This window comes from Papaver somniferum, chromosome 11 (genome assembly GCF_003573695.1).
Source record: "Papaver somniferum cultivar HN1 chromosome 11, ASM357369v1, whole genome shotgun sequence".
In the NCBI taxonomy this organism is placed as follows: domain Eukaryota; kingdom Viridiplantae; phylum Streptophyta; class Magnoliopsida; order Ranunculales; family Papaveraceae; genus Papaver; species Papaver somniferum.
In genome coordinates, this window is record NC_039368.1 from 77,303,603 (window position 1) to 77,315,036 (window position 11,434).

The window sequence follows — 11,434 nt, forward strand, 5'->3', positions numbered from 1 at the left end:
GAAGACTTTTGGGTTCATAATCGTTGGTGTGCACAATACTTTATTCGGCTGGAAAGGGATCCGACTATAATCAGTTTATCTTTGTGACAATCGTGATTGATTAGTTGAGTAGATCGACATCAATAAACTTCTTTGTGATTAACAGTATTGATTGCATAAGTCTTACAATTGCTTTGGTGATTGGTAAGAGATTGATCTAAGGACCCGACAAAGGAGTTTATTGGTTAAACGGAAGAGCCTTTGTCAAACTCATATCACATAGTTTGAAAAGAGTTGTTACCGAACAAATTTGTTTTTCCTTTACTATTTGGAATATGAACCAAAGGAATTGTTCCAAGTGCATGACTTATTACAAGTTGGAGGCGCAGGGATACTGAGGAAACTAGGTGAACTATAGGTTTAGTTTCTTGGTCTCAACTATACGAAGTTGGTTTAGATTTTGTATAGTGGCTTAATTCTGAGAGTATTCCATCTGGACTAGGTCCCGGGGTTTTCCTGCATTTGCGGTTTCCTCGTGAACAAAATCTTTCTGTGTCTTTTAATTTTTTATTTCCGCAATTATAATTATAATTAGAAGTAAAATACAGAAACGTTAATTCCTATTTTACTTGATAAGTAATCCCGTAGAGTTTGGTTAAGTCTGAACCTATTATCAACTAAACATACTTCGTTGTTATATTGTCTCGATCTCGTATCCATAAACGATCACACGAAGTGTGAACCGATTAGTTGTATTGTCTCGACTCTGTCCATAGACAATCACTTTCGGAGAAAGGACTTTTAGGTGGAAAAGTTTTAGATTGAGGTATATTTGGGTACCCTCGTCTTTTCAATTGGTATCAGAGCAGGCAAACATGAAAAGATCTAATAATCTGTGTTTGGTGCGATCCAACCTATAAGAATTGAATCCATGACTGATCCAGTTAACATTATGCAAGAGTATGAATACTCAAATGTTGAAGATGTTCCTATTTTGTTGACTCAGGATCCAGGAGTTACAACAAGTAAGAGAACATCTGAGTCTATCTCTGATGAAAAAGAAGATGCAGATAAAGAGTTTATAAAAATCCTAAAGCCCATCAAATCTCTGTCTACTAAAATGATGATATTAAAGACATATTCAAATCTTCTTAAACATGAGATCACAAATAAAGACATTCAACTAAATATTCTAGCCAAAGAGAATATGGATCTCACTGTCAAATTAGAAGCGTTAGGAAAATCTCTTACTACTGATACATAGACTCATCGTATGAACCTGATTAATGATGTTGTTTCAATTTTTTCTGATAATGAGGAAACAAAAAGTCTTAGCTCAACTTTTGTAGATTGTGATAATCTTGTCACAACTGAAACAGATCGTGATGATGGTAGTCTACCCAACTACATCAAGTCAAAAGAGGATGAGAAACCCACTTCTAAATCTAATGGCGATCAAATGAAATCTTATCCAAAGGAAACTTTGAACCGATTACGTAATAGTGATTGATGAGTGCCAAATATTGTATATATTTTACCCCTTTTTGTTGGCATTTAACTCATCTTGTATGCATTAATTCTACATATTATCCCATATTCTGTATTTTCAGTGTTTTCAAGAATAAATATTTTTATTAATTAATTTTGCATTTTTAGGTAATAAATAAAGTTCGGATGAGTCGCGGAGCGAAAAGAGCAGAAAAGTAGTGAAAAGCCGGGAGAAATTACGCAAGAAAACCGCGAAGAATGGTGCGCACAACCTCATTTTCTACACACAAAAGCGCCTCCGTTCTCAGCCATCAGATCAGTTCTCAGAAGCATCCGACGGTCGCTCCTGCATAGAGCATCAAAATCTGAAGTCTCTGCCAAGCACCACAGCGCTGGGATTCCAAGCCTTCAGATTAGATGGTAGTTGAATCCAACGGTCGCTCCCTTGCTGTTCATCAACGTTTGATATCTCTGCTTTACACTACAGTACCTAACTCCATCAAGTACCGTTCATTTTGTTGTATCATATAATCCAACGGTCTCTCATCGCTTGCCTCCGCATCACCGTCCGATCTACCTACCATCTTCGCATCTCGCAGCTCAGAGTCATAGAACATCAAGACTCGATGAAGCCGCCTCACACCCTATCGACCGAACCCATCCACCTAACCAAACACCCTTCTCTCCCAACCAGTCGAGCCACTTTCTTCTCCATCTTCACCACAGCAGAACCACCGTACACCACCACCTTCTTCACCAACTCACTGCCACCACCACACCTCCACCATCATCACCCTATCACCCAACAACCAATACCATCTGTTCCCACCTCCCTAGTCCATCTAATTTCTCAATTTTTGCACGTTCTCTTTCAGAAACCCTAGGCGTGCAAAATTGGTAAATTAGGTCGAGCTAGAGTGAAATTGAAGGCATGGAGAGGTAGAGAAGGACAAATAGAGTAATGGGTGCTGTTCAATTTGATGTTACTACATCAAATTAGGTGAGAAATTACTAAACCCTAGCTCTGTCAGTTTGGGTGAAAAATTGGGTAAAACCCTAATGATGTAATTGGGTATAAATTGGGACTATGGGTTGTGTTAGAAACCATGTTTGGAGTAGCCAACATCCAGAACTCTCAAAGTTCTGTTAAATGTTAAAATGTTAATTTTCAGTTCACTTTACAGTTCAATTTTGAGTGTTAGTCTCCTGCTTAGTCTCCTGTTAATTTTGAATTTGCTGCTTAGTTTCATGTTCATGTTGTATTCCTGTTATGCTTATGTCCTGTCATGTTAGTATCCTGTTAAATGTATCTTGTTATGTGCTTGTTTAATTTCATGTTTTGATTCCCATTTCATTCCTGTTAATGTTTGTTACTTTGTTCTGTTAATGTTATTGCTCACTGTTAGTATCAATTCACTGTCATGTTTAAATTCACTGTCATTTGAAGGAATGCTAGACTAGATACATCTTAGAAGCTTTGTGCTGATTGTGCAATGGCAAGAAATCAGTGCTCATAGCAAGCTGATTTTCTTGCCATTCTTGTTGTATGCTTAGGTTGTAGTGTTGGTTGTGCATTGGGAGAAACTAGTGCTTATATCAAGCTAGTTCTCTTCCATTCTTTTAGTATACCTCCTGTTTGCCTGTATTCTGCCTAGCCTTGCTTCATTTCAGCTTCACCACAACCCTGCCCTTGGCCTTAGGCCTTGGTTCATTCTTGTGTTGTTTTCTGTTGCTTTTGCTTTGTTTTGCTTTTGTTCACTGATTGTTGCTGTTTAGTTTTCATTTGCTTTGTTCCTTATTTTTGCCCTGTGTTGCTTTTGCTTGCTGCTTGTACATTCTGTTACTTGTGCTACATTGCCTTCTCTGCCAAGCTGCTGCTGCTGCTGATGCTGCTGCCAAGCTGCTGCTGCTGTAGCTGCAGTACTGCTGCTATTGCTGCCAAGGTTGCTGCTGCTGTTGTTGCTGCCAAGGTTGCTGCCAGGCTGCTGCTGCTGCCACTTCTTCTGCTGTGCAGTCTTGCCACTCCTGCTGCCTTCCAAGGCCAAGCCAAAGACTGCTGCTTCAACTGAGCCCAAATTCACTTCAGTGAAGCCTAAGGCCCAATCCTCAGTAACCAAGCCCAGTTTCTAAAACCAAAAGCCCAGAGCACAAATTGGGCTCATCAGAAGACCATAACTAAAGCCAAATTACTGTGAAAGACCATTTCACTGTTAAGGTGAAATTGAGCCCAAAGCTCAATCAAAGGCCCAAAACCCATTAGCACTCAAAGCCCAATTTAAGCCAAAAGGCTTCTAAGCCCAAAGCAAACTAGGAACCCAATTAGCTAAAACACTTCCGAAACACACCCGATCTCTGTGGATCGACCCGTACTTGCACGAGTTACAACCGACGACCGTGCACTTGCGGTATTACTGTAGGCCCGTTTTCGTCGCTTCATTTTACACACCTTTCCGGACCTGCCAAGTTTTTGGCGCCGCTGCCGGGGATTGGTGCTGTGTTTTATCTGTGTTTTTCTTTAGCTATTTTGTATTTCATTTCATAGCATTTGCATCTGCATCTGCTTCATTTCATTTGCTGTTGGACTTGCTGATTCTGAACCTGTTTTTCCTCTGCTGGGACGCCACCAAGGAAAAGAACCAAAACCCAACTGGGTTTTTGCAACAATATCAGAGCAGCTGGGCTGTGCTAAAAAGGTAAGCCTAAACCCATTCATTGAGAGAACCCAACCTGTGGGCTTCCAAAATTATTTAATTGTGGGCTTGTAATAATTAACCCAATTTTTTTGGGCTTTTTATTTTCCTATTTTGGGTTTGTAATAATTTATTTTTGGGCTTGTTGTTTAATTTGTGGGCTTGTATTTATTTTGTGTGGGCTTGTTTAAATTCTTCCATTGGACTTGTATTTTGGACTCTGGGTTTAAACCCAGCTAAGCTTATAACTGATTGTGGACTTGCTTCCACTCAAGAGTGGACCTCGAAACCAAAGTTTTAAAACAAACGTCGGGCCTTAACCAACTGGGCCAAATTAAACTTTCAAAATTTAAAACTTGGATTTTCGTAGGCCGCAGCCTTCATTCCATTTCATTAGAGGCTTGCACAGTGGGCTTGCTCCCATTTCAAAAACCAAATTTTATTTTCTTAATTTCTTAATTTATTTTTAAAAAAAAAAAAAAAAAAAAAAAAAAAAAATTACTTGCTCCCTTTTAAACCAAAATTTTTACTTGCTCCCATTTTAAACCAAACTTTTCTTTTATAGCCCATCAAAACCAAAATTTTCCCATAAACCAAATTTTTAAAATTTTCCCATTTAAAACCAAATAGTGGGCTTTGTGTCATTTCAAAATGGACCAACCTCGTGCTCTCCATGAATACATGTATCCATCAATACAAATTCCATTATCATGTATTGTCTTACCTCAAACCAATAACCCTTTTAAAATAAATGCAAACATGATACAAATACTTCCTATATTTCGAGGGTTCGATTCTGAGAACCCCTATACTCATGTAAGAGAGTTTGAACAAATTTGTCGGACTATGCAACCTGATCATTTGTCCGAAGACTCTCTGAAATTGCGTTTGTTTACATTTTCTTTAAAAGAAAGGGCCAAAACATGGTTTTACGGTTTGAGACCTCAATCAATCACCACTTGGGAACAACTCACTAATCAATTTTTCCAAAAATTTTTTCCACATCATAGGACCATCGCTATTCGTCAAAGTATCAATTGTTTTGTCCAATTGGATGAGGAAACTGTTTTTCACTATTTTGAACGTTTTAATGATTTGTTGAGTGAATGTCCGCACCATGGAATTGAGAAGTGGAGACTTGTCGTCATCCTCTATGAGGGACTAGACTTTAAATCTCGAACCATGGTTGAGTCTATGTGTAATGGTGAGTTTATTGATAAATCTGTGGATGATGCATGGAATTTTTTAGCCGAGATTGCAGAAAAAACCCATCAATGGGAATCCGTTAGGGAAACAGGAACAACACCACATGATATGAGTCATCCCCATGAATTAGAGTTTTATTCTTGTAATAGCTCCGACCTTAGGATTGAAAATTATCCTAGATTGCAAAATGCCTATCATGATGATGATGATGATTATGATGTTATTTTAGAAGAACATGTCAATACTGAAAATGTTATGGAACCTTTGAGTTCAAATACATTAGGCTTCTCTGCCCCGACCTTAATGCATGATATTTCTTCTAGTATTCCATGTGATGTTTCCCCTGATGTGCCGATACACGAGAATAAATCTGTTGATGATGTTGATAATTCTGATTGTAATCTTGCCCATTTGATTGATGATTGTGAGCATGATGTGACATGTGTAGATGAGTTAGGAGATTTTGATTTGATCGATAATGATATGCATATTCTTCTACCTAAGTCACAATCTGATGGCCTTCCACCCGACCTAGATTTGGTTTGTAACAAAAATTTTAAACCAACTTTTCTGAAAATTCCTAATCTAGGATTGGAACTGTGTGCTTCCCAAGTCCTCTTGGACTATTTTGCTTCAAAATATAACACTTTTAAAGAGCCACAGTTAGAAATTGCATGTTTGCCCATCCCGAAAACAGTCCATTATGAGTTAGACCTTTTGAATCCTAAACCCTTAAAATTAAAAGATTTTGTGCTTAAAAGTAAACCTGTTGAAAAATTTTGGTTTAGGGGTAATTCATTCGGTTTTTCACTCTCACTCCCATTTAAGTCCAACTTTAGTGTTTTGAAACTTCCTTTGTCTTTACACTTTTTCTTTTGGGTTGATCCTCAACTCTTTAGACTTTTAGTGTATGGTGAATTTTTTTTGTATATAATCCAGTAGATAAAATTTTGAAAAAACCCTTTTGTTCCTTTTGTATATACTTTGCTAATCCAATATGATCTCGGCTGAAATATGTTGGATTTTTGCCTTGAATAAACGGAGTTTTAATTCTGCTTTCGCCGAAATCGGGTATTCTCTCTCCTTTTACTCTACTCAGCATGTCCCTTTCCATATGTTGCATTTTAATTCTTTCCATATTTTGAAACATTGAGGACAATGTTTAGTTTAGGTTTGGGGGTATAGAGTAGATACCACGATAATATGCCATAATTGAAAACGAACTCCTTCCTCTTTTTGAAAAAAATTGAAAAATTCCAAAAAAATTAAAAATTAAAAATTCAAAAAAAAATAAAAAATTGAAAAAATCATAAAAATGGAGCTCATTTACCTTGAAATGTTGACTCTTGTGCAAATATGTATTTTTATTAGGAGTCTTAGTCTAGATATTTAGGCACCCTGATTCTAGCACAATTCACATAGTGATAAGAAATTTGCACGCGCACGATCTACCAATACATGTATGGCCTCGATCTTCAAGGTGTTGGATAGGAAGTTACGATTGCCAATCACTTTAGAATACTGAACGAAACTTGACTAGCTTGTTCTTTGGTTGGTTGGGATAGAAGATGGAGGTTACATTAAGAAAAACAACCATCGAATTTAACTGGGTGCATCAAAAAGGGCTACCTCTTGCAAAGTGTCATGTAATTTTTTCTGTTTCTTTTTGTTATGTATCAAAAGTGTTTCCTTGTTAAAAAAAAAAAAAAAAAAAAAAAAAAAAAAAAAATCGAGTATTTATCAATTCCATCATCTCTTGTTCCAAAAATAAAAGAGAATTGTCAATGTAAATAAGAGTCATGTAAAGAGTCATTTTGTTTTATTGTAATAAGCAAGGAGGGTGTATGCCATTGATGTACAACGCGAGAAATTGTGAAATACCTCCAACTCATTCACAATTCTCGTAAAGTCCGGACAGCTAGCTAGATTTCGACCTCAGTTCTTAGCCTGAGAAACTATCTCTTGGTGATTAGTAGTCATGACTTCAGATCTTTCTTTACACATGTGTAGATACACTTTACACTCTTATCACGTGTCCTTAATTGTTATCAGTGCTAGGATTGTGCCTTCGATAGCTAGATTGACATCTCCATTTTGCTGTGAGCTTAACTGTTTTGCACATGTCACGTTTGATGGAATACGAGCTTATATTTTGTCCTTAGGTTTTGTAGGCACACCTCTGGTAAACCTTCACGAGACTTCAACTCGTCCACTAGGGACACTTAGTGGTTTAAAAGGCTTAGTGCATACGCTAAATGCATTCGAGAGACCAGCGACAGTGGTATAGTTAGGATTTCCTTAGTTTTGTTTTACTTGAGGACAAGTAAAATTCAGGTTTGGGGGTATTTGATGAGTGCCAAATATTGTATATATTTTACCCCTTTTTGTTGGCATTTAACTCATCTTGTATGCATTAATTCTACATATTATCCCATATTATGTATTTTCAGTGTTTTCAAGAATAAATATTTTTATTAATTAATTTTGCATTTTTAGGTAATAAATAAAGTTCGGATGAGTCGCGGAGCGAAAAGAGCAGAAAAGTAGTGAAAAGCCGGGAGAAATTACGCAAGGAAACCGCGAAGAATGGTGCGCACAACCTCATTTTCTACACACAAAAGCGCCTCCATTCTCAGCCATCAGATCAGTTCTCAGAAGCATCCGACGGTCGCTCCTGCATAGAGCATCAAAATCTGAAGTCTCTGCCAAGCACCACAGCGCTGAGATTCCAAGCCTTCAGATTAGATGGTAGTTGAATCCAACGGTCGCTCCCTTGCTGTTCATCAACGTTTGATATCTCTGCTTTACACTACAGTACCTAACTCCATCAAGTACCGTTCATTTTGTTGTATCATATAATCCAACGGTCTCTCATCGCTTGCCTCCGCATCACCGTCCGATCTACCTACCATCTTCGCATCTCGCAGATCAGAGTCATAGAACATCAAGACTCGATGAAGCCGCCTCACACCCTATCGACCGAACCCATCCACCTAACCAAACACCCTTCTCTCCCAACCAGTCGAGCCACTTTCTTCTCCATCTTCACCACAGCAGAACCACCGTACACCACCACCTTCTTCACCAACTCACTGCCACCACCACACCTCCACCATCATCACCCTATCACCCAACAACCAATACCATCTGTTCCCACCTCCCTAGTCCATCTAATTTCTCAATTTTTGCACGTTCTCTTTCAGAAACCCTAGGCGTGCAAAATTGGTAAATTAGGTCGAGTTAGAGTGAAATTGAAGGCATGGAGAGGTAGAGAAGGACAAATAGAGTAATGGGTGCTGTTCAATTTGATGTTACTACATCAAATTAGGTGAGAAATTACTAAACCCTAGCTCTGTCAGTTTGGGTGAAAAATTGGGTAAAACCCTAATGATGTAATTGGGTATAAATTGGGACTATGGGTTGTGTTAGAAACCATGTTTGGAGTAGCCAACATCCAGAACTCTCAAAGTTCTGTTAAATGTTAAAATGTTAATTTTCAGTTCACTTTACAGTTCAATTTTGAGTGTTAGTCTCCTGCTTAGTCTCCTGTCAATTTTGAATTTGCTGCTTAGTTTCATGTTCATGTTGTATTCCTGTTATGCTTATGTCCTGTCATGTTAGTATCCTGTTAAATGTATCTTGTTATGTGCTTGTTTAATTTCATGTTTTGATTCCCATTTCATTCCTGTTAATGTTTGTTACTTTGTTCTGTTAATGTTATTGCTCACTGTTAGTATCAATTCACTGTCATGTTTAAATTCACTGTCATTTGAAGGAATGCTAGACTAGATACATCTTAGAAGCTTTGTGCTGATTGTGCAATGGCAAGAAATCAGTGCTCATAGCAAGCTGATTTTCTTGCCATTCTTGTTGTATGCTTAGGTTGTAGTGTTGGTTGTGCATTGGGAGAAACTAGTGCTTATAGCAAGCTAGTTCTCTTCCATTCTTTTAGTATACCTCCTGTTTGCCTGTATTCTGCCTAGCCTTGATTCATTTCAGCTTCACCACAACCCTGCCCTTGGCCTTAGGCCTTGGTTCATTCTTGTGTTGTTTTCTGTTGCTTTTGCTTTGTTTTGCTTTTGTTCACTGATTGTTGCTGTTTAGTTTTCATTTGCTTTGTTCCTTATTTTTGCCCTGTGTTGCTTTTGCTTGCTGCTTGTACATTCTGTTACTTGTGCTACATTGCCTTCTCTGCCAAGCTGCTGCTGCTGCTGATGCTGCTGCCAAGCTGCTGCTGCTGTAGCTGCAGTACTGCTGCTATTGCTGCCAAGGTTGCTGCCAGGATGCTGCTGCTGCCACTTCTTCTGCTGTGCAGTCTTGCCACTCCTGCTGCCTTCCAAGGCCAAGCCAAAGACTGCTGCTTCAACTGAGCCCAAATTCACTTCAGTGAAGCCTAAGGCCCAATCCTCAGTAACCAAGCCCAGTTTCTAAAACCAAAAGCCCAGAGCACAAATTGGGCTCATCAGAAGACCATAACTAAAGCCAAATTACTGTGAAAGACCATTTCACTGTTAAGGTGAAATTGAGCCCAAAGCTCAATCAAAGGCCCAAAACCCATTAGCACTCAAAGCCCAATTTAAGCCAAAAGGCTTCTAAGCCCAAAGCAAACTAGGAACCCAATTAGCTAAAACACTTCCGAAACACACCCGATCTCTGTGGATCGACCCGTACTTGCACGAGCTACAACCGACGACCGTGCACTTGCGGTATTACTGTAGGCCCGTTTTCGTCGCTTCATTTTACACACCTTTCCGGACCTGCCAGTGATCTTAAGGAATACGACTTGACAAGAAACTCATACTTCTTCAAAGAATGGTGGTAAAATTATTGAAAGAAGCTTCTTGTCTTAAAAAACTGAAAGATCATTCCTCAGTAGAAAGACAAAATTTATGCCTCCCTAATAAGATCAACTCAAAGGAAATAAGTTCAATAGTTGATAATCGTTTCTCGAAAAAAGTTCCTCCTCACCATATCGAAACAGCTGTTTTGATGAAGAACGATTCGTGGAAAGAAGGGAAGAGAAATTCTCTACCAAAGGAAACAATCAGGATTTTCCGATAATTGTTTCAAATGATCATGCTGATGTGCATAATAAGGAAATCCTTATAATGAGAAAATCGCATGAAAATCTGATTGATAAAATTAAGAGAGATTTATCCATCTCTGAAAGTTCCCACATCAGTACAGTTTCTCCGATTGATCACAACTTTAGATCAAGGAAGGATCACCTTCTTAGGAGAAAATATATTGGGCATCAATTCCCAAAGAGAAACATGAACAATGGTTCTGATACTCATTATAAGCCAGAAAAAGCTTACTCCAACATAACCTAGTGTATGGAGATTGTGCTATCTCATCCTTTTGTGCTCATAACCTTGGATGATAAAAGAACATAAAAATAAGAGCACATGCTTGTGTCAGACTCTATTTCGGTAATAAAGGATATTTTCCCAAGAGAATATCGAAAAATATCATATATTCGGAAACCCTATTTCTAAACCGAATATATTCTTATTAACATAAGAAGAAAATCTTCTCTTAAGAATAAAGACTTCCCTGTATAGTTTCCGTGGGTGAAATCATGTCTCCTACAACTCGTAGTGTTACAAGGATTAATAAGAGGGAAGCTCGAAAAGTTGGAAACTGTCAAGGTTTCATCTCAAATCGAAGAATCAAGAAGATTGTCTCAAGAATCATGACTGATCAGAATTCTGATAGATCTGAAGATATAATAAGTCTCTTTGCGATTAATGATTCAGATTCTACCATGTGGTTTCCCACAAATGGTATGCATGAAACCATGCATGGGTTTGAAGAACTCATAAGAAATATCTTCTTGTTGATACAAGAGAGAGACAGTCTGAAAGATAGGATGGAAGAAACAAAAAGTATGTTAGCTGATTTGAAGCTTCAACTTGAAGAGCTTGGAAAGCAGAAAATGGTTGCCAACGAAATCCTTGAGACACACTATAATAGTATGAATACTGATGAAACTTCAGTAAACAATAAGAGCACCACTAAAGATTAAGTCATATGCTGAAGACTTAATCCAAAGAAGAATAAACTTCAGT